Source organism: Palaemon carinicauda, unplaced genomic scaffold (assembly GCF_036898095.1).
Source record: "Palaemon carinicauda isolate YSFRI2023 unplaced genomic scaffold, ASM3689809v2 scaffold1358, whole genome shotgun sequence".
In the NCBI taxonomy this organism is placed as follows: Eukaryota; Metazoa; Arthropoda; class Malacostraca; order Decapoda; family Palaemonidae; genus Palaemon; species Palaemon carinicauda.
Window position 1 is genome coordinate 31,196 of NW_027168880.1, and position 8,574 is coordinate 39,769.

The 8,574-nt window shown below is 40.1% G+C and overlaps 1 pseudogene; it reads right to left on the minus strand.

Moving 5' to 3' along the window:
• Positions 1 to 2,858: 2,858 nt before the first annotated feature.
• Positions 2,859 to 8,275, minus strand: LOC137635516 (uncharacterized; annotated as a pseudogene).
• Positions 8,276 to 8,574: the final 299 nt, after the last annotated feature.

The following is an 8,574-nucleotide window of genomic DNA, read 5'->3' on the forward strand; positions in this document are numbered from 1 at the left end:
CCATTTCCGAGATTTTACTTTCGAGTACTTGTACTCGTATCTTCCACTCGTTCTCTAAAAGTTTACATTTTTCCTCACATCTACTCATTACCTTGTTTAACTGAACCTCTATTTCATGTTTGTAATTTGATGTGAGCTTGGCCTCCATTATTTCAAATTTTTCATCATATTCATCTCTGATTCTGTTTAATGTATACTGATAATCTCTTACTTCTTTCTTTTGCAACCTCTTTTTCCTGACATCATCTAGTTCATTAGCTAATACCTGATGCTCGTCATACATGAATTCAAACATATCATGAATATTTTCAATATCCCCATCCAATCTATCCACCCATTCTTCTAAGTCACATCCCACTTCCCTTCGTGTACCCTTGAACTTCCTCATATCCTTGTATGGTGAAGAATATTCACAGCTAACATTTCGCCCTATACTCCTTGGCATTGGATTTTCAGGAATATCCCTATCACTATTGTCTCTGACGTCTTCCTCACTCATTATGCTATATATCTTTTGCCTTCAAGTAAAAATAGTTCTATATATCTCTTGCCTTCAAGCAAAGACCAACTATCAAATAGTTCGTACACTGAAAATTTCTACGTATTTACTGTCAAAATGCTAACAAGATTCATTGCACACCTAACTGGCACGAAACTAAAGAAGAGGAATGTTGACAGACCTGGTATTTGTGACTCGATGATTTCAGGGTTGTGCTGCAATCTGCTGGGCCCTCCTGGGCTGTGATGTTTCCGTGGATAACGTAATGCTCTGCTACCAAGTGTTGCATGAAGACGGATGAATGAAGGAAACACCAATGTTGACCATCAATACATTTATTAACACACAACCCAGGAATAGCACAACACAAGAAACATAGAGTCCTTTTTAAATCAGGATAACCTGCTGCCCGTGAGCATGTTACAAAAGAAGTATTCCTTTTCGTGCAGACTGTTTCAATTAGTTTCCTGTTTGTTGGGTGGTCCTCTTCGCTTGAATACTCTAACTAGGGAAGTATTGATTGGAGATGCTCCTAGTGGTATTCTGGATATTCTGGGAAATTGCTTTTAAAAGAAACAAACAAGCGTATTGACATTTCTTAAAGTTATAATCAACAACCTCTTCATAAATGTAACGTGCCAAGTTTAACATCATAACTAATGTAATTGTTAAGTGCTATATATATATATATATATATATATATATATATATATATATATATATATATATATATATATGTGTGTGTGTGTGTGTGTGTGTGTATACACTCATATACAATATACATATGTCGTGAAGAGAATATGATATGCAACGTATAAAATGCAAACCAAGGGAAAACCCAAAAGAGAAAATACCATGGAGCCAATTTTAGCAAGTCCCGTTTTCAATACATACGGAAGAAGTTATCTTACATATCCGCTTTAGATTTCCCGGATGCACAAGTTAGCAGTGGTAAGCACAGCAATCTCCCGGCCACTCCAACCCTCACTGTCTGTGTGTGTTTGTCTGTCTGCTCCATCTATCTAATAGAATTACGATATGATTTATCAAACTTCTGTTGCTCACCATTAATCAAGCGAGTCACTGTAATGAGTAGGACGCTTATTTCCGTAATTAATCCTAATGAGGCGATGATTAATCTAAAATCTCTATTCTGAGATTTCTCCCGAGCAGAGATAAAAATCTCATTATGGCCGATTCCTTTACCTCTCATTTCATATTTCTTTCCCCTTATCTAACTCTCTCAGCGTGTCTTACTGGTAAAAAATAATATATCCTAACTTTTTTTTCCATGAAGGATTTTCTTCCAGTACAGAGTGATCTGTTATATTTCAATATGTAAAGCTATTTCCATAAGAGAAAAATATAACGAAAAACAAAAATAAAAACTTGTACTTCCTTGGTGGACTGGATTTACACAAACATGTGAACTCTGCAAAAGAATTTCGGAGGGTGAGCCACCTTTACCTGTCTACTTTTTCGTTTAGACGACCATGCATCAGCACCCCGACACCATCAACCAGATTACCATGTGCGCCTGTGTCCTGCACAACCTCATCCTCATCAGATATCCACACGCAATTTCAGAAGATCCGGACACACATGATCTGATCCCTGGTGGATGGAGGACTGAGCGACAACTGCAGGGGCTGCTCTCTTTAACCGGCCATAATACCCAGAAGGATGCAAAGGATCAACGAGACTACCTTTCACATTACAACATGTCCCCTGCTGGTGCTGTCCATTGGTAAGAAAGAATGGTAGTAGCTCCTTGAACTTCATCCACAGTTGCTCCATTTTTGAAATAAAAGAAAAGTTTTTTTTTTCGTGTGTGTTTTCGTTGCCCTTTATTTTTTGGTTTCTTTTTCTTTTCTTTTATTGTTTATTTTGTTTTGTTTTGTTTCGTTTCCGTTTTTCTTTCACTTTATTTTAAGCTTAAAGAGAAAAACAAGTGTTTTGAAATAAGAAAGCATTTTATTAACATGAAAACAGCAAACATCAAATATGGACAAGTATCACAGTCCAATTATTTACAAATATTTAGAAGTATCTCATTTCAGTCAGTGTCCTTGCTAGAAGTAGCTCCATGAGCTGCATCCACAGTTGTTCCATTTTTCAAATAAAAGAAACTTTTATTTTTCGTGTGCTTTTGTTGCCCTTTATTTTTTGTTTCTTTTTTTCTTTTTAGTTTATTTTTTTTTCTTTTAGTTTCTGTTTTTCTTTCACTTTATTTAAAGGTTAAAGAAAAAAACAAGTGTTTTGAAATAAGAAAGCATTTTATTAAGATAAAAACAGCAAACATCAAATATGTACAAGTATCACAGTCCAATTATTTACAAATATTTAGAAGTGTGTCATCTCAGTCAGTGTCCTTGCTGGTAGTGGCACTGCTGCGTGGGGATACCCGATGGACTGGTGGTGTGTTGAGTTCCTTAGAGGTGTAGGAGGATGAGGGTGACATGCCCTCTTCTAGGTTGTTCTCGGCAGAATCCGTGGTCAAGACCGGGAAACCGAGTGGTGTCACAGGTGTCTTGAATGTGGCTGACAATGACGACACTGAAGGTGTTGGTGAAGGAGCCTGGACAAGGGTGGCTGACGATACTGAAGTTGTTGGTGAAGGAGCCTGGACAAGCGTGGCTGACGGTGCAGGTGGAATCTCTGGTTGCCACTCCGTGGTACGGGGCCAGGAGCACTGGCCTGAAGACTGTAGTGACTGGGGTGGCATCATGTGTGATGGCAGACTGGCTGGAGGTTGCTGCTGGGGCTGCTGCTGCTGCTGCTCTGGCGGTGCCTGCAAGGTTGCTGGTTGAGGTTGATGCCAGAACTTCTGCTGAGGAGGGGGCTGTCAAGGTTTCTGCTGCTGTGGGCATGGCCAGGTCATGAGTAGTTGTTGATGTGGCTGCTGGAAGAGCTGACGCCGCTGCCTGTAGCGGTGTACAAGGTTGAGGCATTCTATCTGGAATTCATGCCAGTAGTCCTCCGGGATGGCATGCATGTTGCCTTCCAGCAGGCACAAGAAATCGTTTATGATCTTGTGCTGGCCAGTGTACGAGTAGGTGGGCGCCAAGGATTCTGCTTTGGAGATGATCTGAAGCATACAAACATTGTAACTATTTAGTACAGCATTTCAATGCAACATATTGTACATGCCATGTCAAAAGCAATGGATGAAACTGGAATACAATCTGCATGTAGACATTGGGATTCTCACCTCTTGCACTACATTACTGAGGTCACTGTGGGTCACCCAGGTGTCGGCAGTTGTGGTGACTGTCTGTGTTGTTAGTGGGCTGGACCGCTTGCTCTTGCCCTTGCCCTTCCCGGTGCTAGTAGATGCTTGGCTGTGGGAACCTGTGGACCTCACTTCATCATTGTCTCCGTCGCTGACCGTCACTGCAGCTGACTCTGGGACAACAAACTGCTCACTGGGAACTCTCTCCCCGGACGATGTGTTGTATCAGGAAACTCCAGGTCTCCATGATCTGGTCGTCACGGGCACTCCTTTAGGGCTGGCCAGCTCCCCTCTTCTTCTCCTTCTTCATAATCTTCCCCACCCTGGTTCTCAAGTTCTCATAATGCTTCTTGCATTGGGCACCATTGGCAGGAGGCTCCAGCTGCTCTCCAAGTCGGTCCCACCGGCTGTTCTTGGCCACCACGTTGAGCCACTCCTTGTGCTTCTTGTCATACAGCTGGGGGTTCTCCTTCACAAGGTCGGCCAACCTAAACTCGGCCTCTTCTGTCCAGCGGTATTCAGGGATTTCTTTCTTGGACACCCGGACCCGCTTCTTCTGCTATCTGTTAGCCTCATCCTCATTGGATGGCTGTCTCTGGCGTTCGATTGGATCCGGAATCACGATATCAAGACTTGATATAGATGACTGAGGAGAATTATCTCTATCAGCGGTCTCCGCCTCTGGCCTGTTAGCTTCTGGCCTTCTCCCTCTTCCTTTTGTCAGCTTGGTTTTAAGCATGTTGTCTCTTCGCTGGTGACCTCTGGAATGGCGAGCAGTGTCCAGGAATCTCTATATATACCGCCACACCGACGTGAGCGCCACTGTTGCGCAGTATCGTGAACTGCTCGTGAACTATTCGTGAACTGATTGTGAACTGCTCGTGAACTGTTCGTGAACTGATTGTGAACTGCTCATGCCATCCGCAAACTGTTCGTGAAGTGTGTAAACTAGTTGTGAAGTGCGTAAACTAGTCGTGAACCACTCGGGCCATCAATGCGTGAAGTACACGTGACCATATCAGTGGGAAGGTACGGACACGCTGCGACGCGTGCATATTCATGAACATGTCGTCAACTCCTCGTGAACACGACGTGAGCTGTTTGTGAACTATTCGTGGCAATTTGTGACAGTCGGGGCATGGCACACATTGCTACGCACTGGCACACATCCTCCCACATCGTCCCGATGAAGTCACGAGGAGTTCCCGAACAGATTGCCCATAGTTCATGACCCGATCGCGAAATTTTTTCGTGACCAAAATTTTGAACATTTCAAAATTCTCGTCACGACATCCCACGATGTCACAACGGCTTTACGTACAATTCACGCCAGTTTACGACTAGTTTGCGCATTGGCATGACTCAAGTCGTGCCACAAATTCGTGCAAGTGTCAGGGGGGATTAGCAAAAATATTTATAGTTGTTACGTTGTAATGGGTCTATAGTTACTAGTTTCTGTTACATCTCCTGACTGGCATAACCCGACCAACCCAATGGAGATCAGGGTACAAGCCTTGAGCAATGCTCATGTTTGTAAGTGCACAATGGTACTTCCAACAGTATTTTCAACTATTAGGAGTACACAGGGTTTAATGTCAATTAGGCTGTTTCCTTTTCCTGCCATTGATTGCAATATTGGTCACCTCGCCCTCATCTGATGGAGCCAAGAAGAATGTGTGATAAATTCGACAAATATCATCAAAACACGCAAGATTTATAACAAGGGGTAGATTCTTGGTAAGACGTGAAACAATATTCATGAAAAAAATAGCAAAAGAATTTGTTTTTTGGGGACCATTGATAACTGTCCCTTCCTCCATCATTACCACCCACACATATTCCTTTACACCAAGGCCAAGTAGGGTATTGATGTAAAACTTACTCATAAGATACCTCATTTTGATTTTATTTGCAACCTAAATCATTACATTTTTGTACATATTAAACTATAGCTTATGTACCAACCCACGCTTCATGAAAGTGGAAAACTTTTACTTTTTCCTTATGCACCTCTTATGTTAATTAAGGTTATTTCATTGTTTATAAATAAATTCGGTCTTCGGCAGGAGTAAATGTTAACTGCCCTTTTCATATGAGTTCGGTGATAACCTTCGCTCCTCCTTCTTCGTTAATTAGTGAATGGCCATTAACTCTTTTATTTTTTTTTCCGAGTGTTTGGTGTTTAATGAGAGCCGTGGACGAGACTACTGCTGCCTGGAATGAACAGTTCGGACCGTACCTTGATCACAGACGTGTATCCTAATTCAGCAGCCATCGGTAGACGCCTCTTTTATTCCCTCATAAGGAATTGTGCCTTTGGAGGATTATTTCGCTGGTGTCTTTGAGCCACCCGCGGTAAATTGTACACTTCGTTGGATCACGGACCACGTATGCAGGGGTTTTGTCACCTGCGATAGCCACCTCGCTTGTTACATCCTGCAAGTGTATGTGTCACTTGCGACCTTCGCTTGGCGTTATTTTCCCCGCCTGAGGATCCTGCGGGAAGACGGTGCCGTCGTTCCGTCCCGGCACTGTTGGAGGTACTATTGCCGTGATCCAAGAGTGTCATCACATCTGTTACGCTGCTCGTCTCTGGACCAAGGGTCCGTGAGGAGGAACGTAGGGAGTCATTACCCAGGTAAAGTTACGATCTTTTCATTATCGTTATGGATATGCCCAGTCCGTTTTCCTGGTGTTAATGATACTCCCTCTGATGCTGATGAACGTTCATCCCCTCTCTGTCGTCTAATCCATGTATGGATAAGTACTGTTGAGTTATTTCACAGATAGTTAATACAGTGTTGGGTTATTTACATGTATCTATAGATTATGACTCAGCATAATTCTTTTGTGAATGTATCTAAGTATTTATGCATTTAGTTTAATGTGGTATGTGTCTTGGTATGCTGTCTCGTGTTAAGTTATATAATTTGGTATTTGGTTTAGCCTTTAATGTTTGTGTGTAGGTAGGTAATTTTAAGGTTTTCTGCCTTTTCATTTCTCCTGTCTTCCTTATGCCTATCTGTTTAGTAATAGGGTAGTGGTTTGTTGATATTTGTGGGCCCGGCTTAATATGAGCCTTACTTTTGATCTGTTAATTTTTCTATGTTAGGGTTAAGATTATTAGATATAGGATAACCTTGTGTATTTAGAGGACTCGGTATATTAGTCCTTCAGGTCATTTTTGTTAACCCATCGGTGTTTGTCTTAGGAGCTTTATGTTACTCCTGATACAAGGTTGAATTTATTTAAGTGTATTGTAATAAATGTTGTTAGATTTTTCCAGTGTTTTTGTTCTGTCTTACCTCAGTTCACTGAGTTACATAAATAATGTACTGCCTAAGACTCCTTTAAAAATTAAAGTTTAAAGAACCAGAACTACGGCCTACACAGGTCGTAACACCTCTTTAGTTCAGGTGTTACCCACAGAGGCCTAACTAGACTCCTTACCCTCTTTCTTTAAATGGTGAAAGCAGAATCATAACACTCCAGCAATCTATGGAAGAACTCGTTGAAAGAAACATTACAGTATGTGTTAGAAATATCTGTCGGAAACATGAGTTAGACACAGTTAATAAACATATGGATAGTAGTTACATCAAGTCTAGACTTTATAGTCCTTTCAGTAGTTTTACAATTTTCAAGCATATACTGGGAAATGGTCTGTCAAAGAAAATAGCACAACACCTGATGAATGAGTAGTCCCCATTTTAAAGTTAGACCAGGTGTTTAATATTAATCAAAGAAAATTATGTTATATGGTTAGACTCGTTAAACTTAGTAGGGGATGCAAAGACAGGAAAATATCCATGACTTGGCATACTGGTTGAAAATACATCAATATATATAAGTTAATTATTATTATTATTATTATTATTATTATTATTATTACTTGCTAAGCTACAAACCTAGTTGGAAAAGCAGGATGCTATAAGCCCAGGGGCTCCAACAGGGATAATAGCCCAGCAAGGAAAGGAAAAAAGAAAAATAAAATGTATTGATAAGAGTAACAACATTGAAATATCTCTTATATAAACTATAAAAGCTTTAACAAAGCAATAGGGAGCGAAATAAGATAAAATAGTGTGGTTGAGTGTACCCTTAAACAAGAGAACTCAAAGGCTATGGCACTACTAGTGTATTCAAAAGATTTGATTAAAAATCGTCTGTTACCATAATCTTATCATGGATAGGGAATTTATTGACCACTTGACAAAAAACAAAATCCTTTAAAAAGTGCAGCATCAACACCAGTGCAGCAACAAACACAAAAATAAGTTACCGAAATTTAGCAGCTATTAAATAAAATATAATGACCGCCATTATTACGAAAAGTAGCACCGAAAAATAAGATATAAAGACCTCCATAATATCATTGACAAAGTTAAAATCTTTAACAACCTCTTATGTTTAACATTTCATCATAAAAAAATCTTTAACTCCTCCACCAAAGTTATCCCTATTTGTGTTGCCCTGTTTATATCCTGTTATATCAAATGCACAATCAGAGCTCTCGGAAAGCCACGTCTTCACTAACACCAAAACTGTCAATTTAAGCACTAAGTTACATAGAAATGTTACGAAACTTGCAGCGTTTTTTCACAACTCTTTATGTTGAAGGTTATAAAAGAGAAAATACCTCTCGAATAAGCAGATTCCGGTTTTTTATCGTAATTATAGTTTCATATGACAATTTTTCTATTTCAATAACGTTGTGAGTCTTATAAATTTCTCTTACAATAAACGTATTCACAATAAGAAAAAAAAAAGTGTCAACAACGAAAATTTGTCATTGAAAGTAACTTTTGAAAAGAAAAAGAAAAAAAAGAATGCAAAGGAAAAA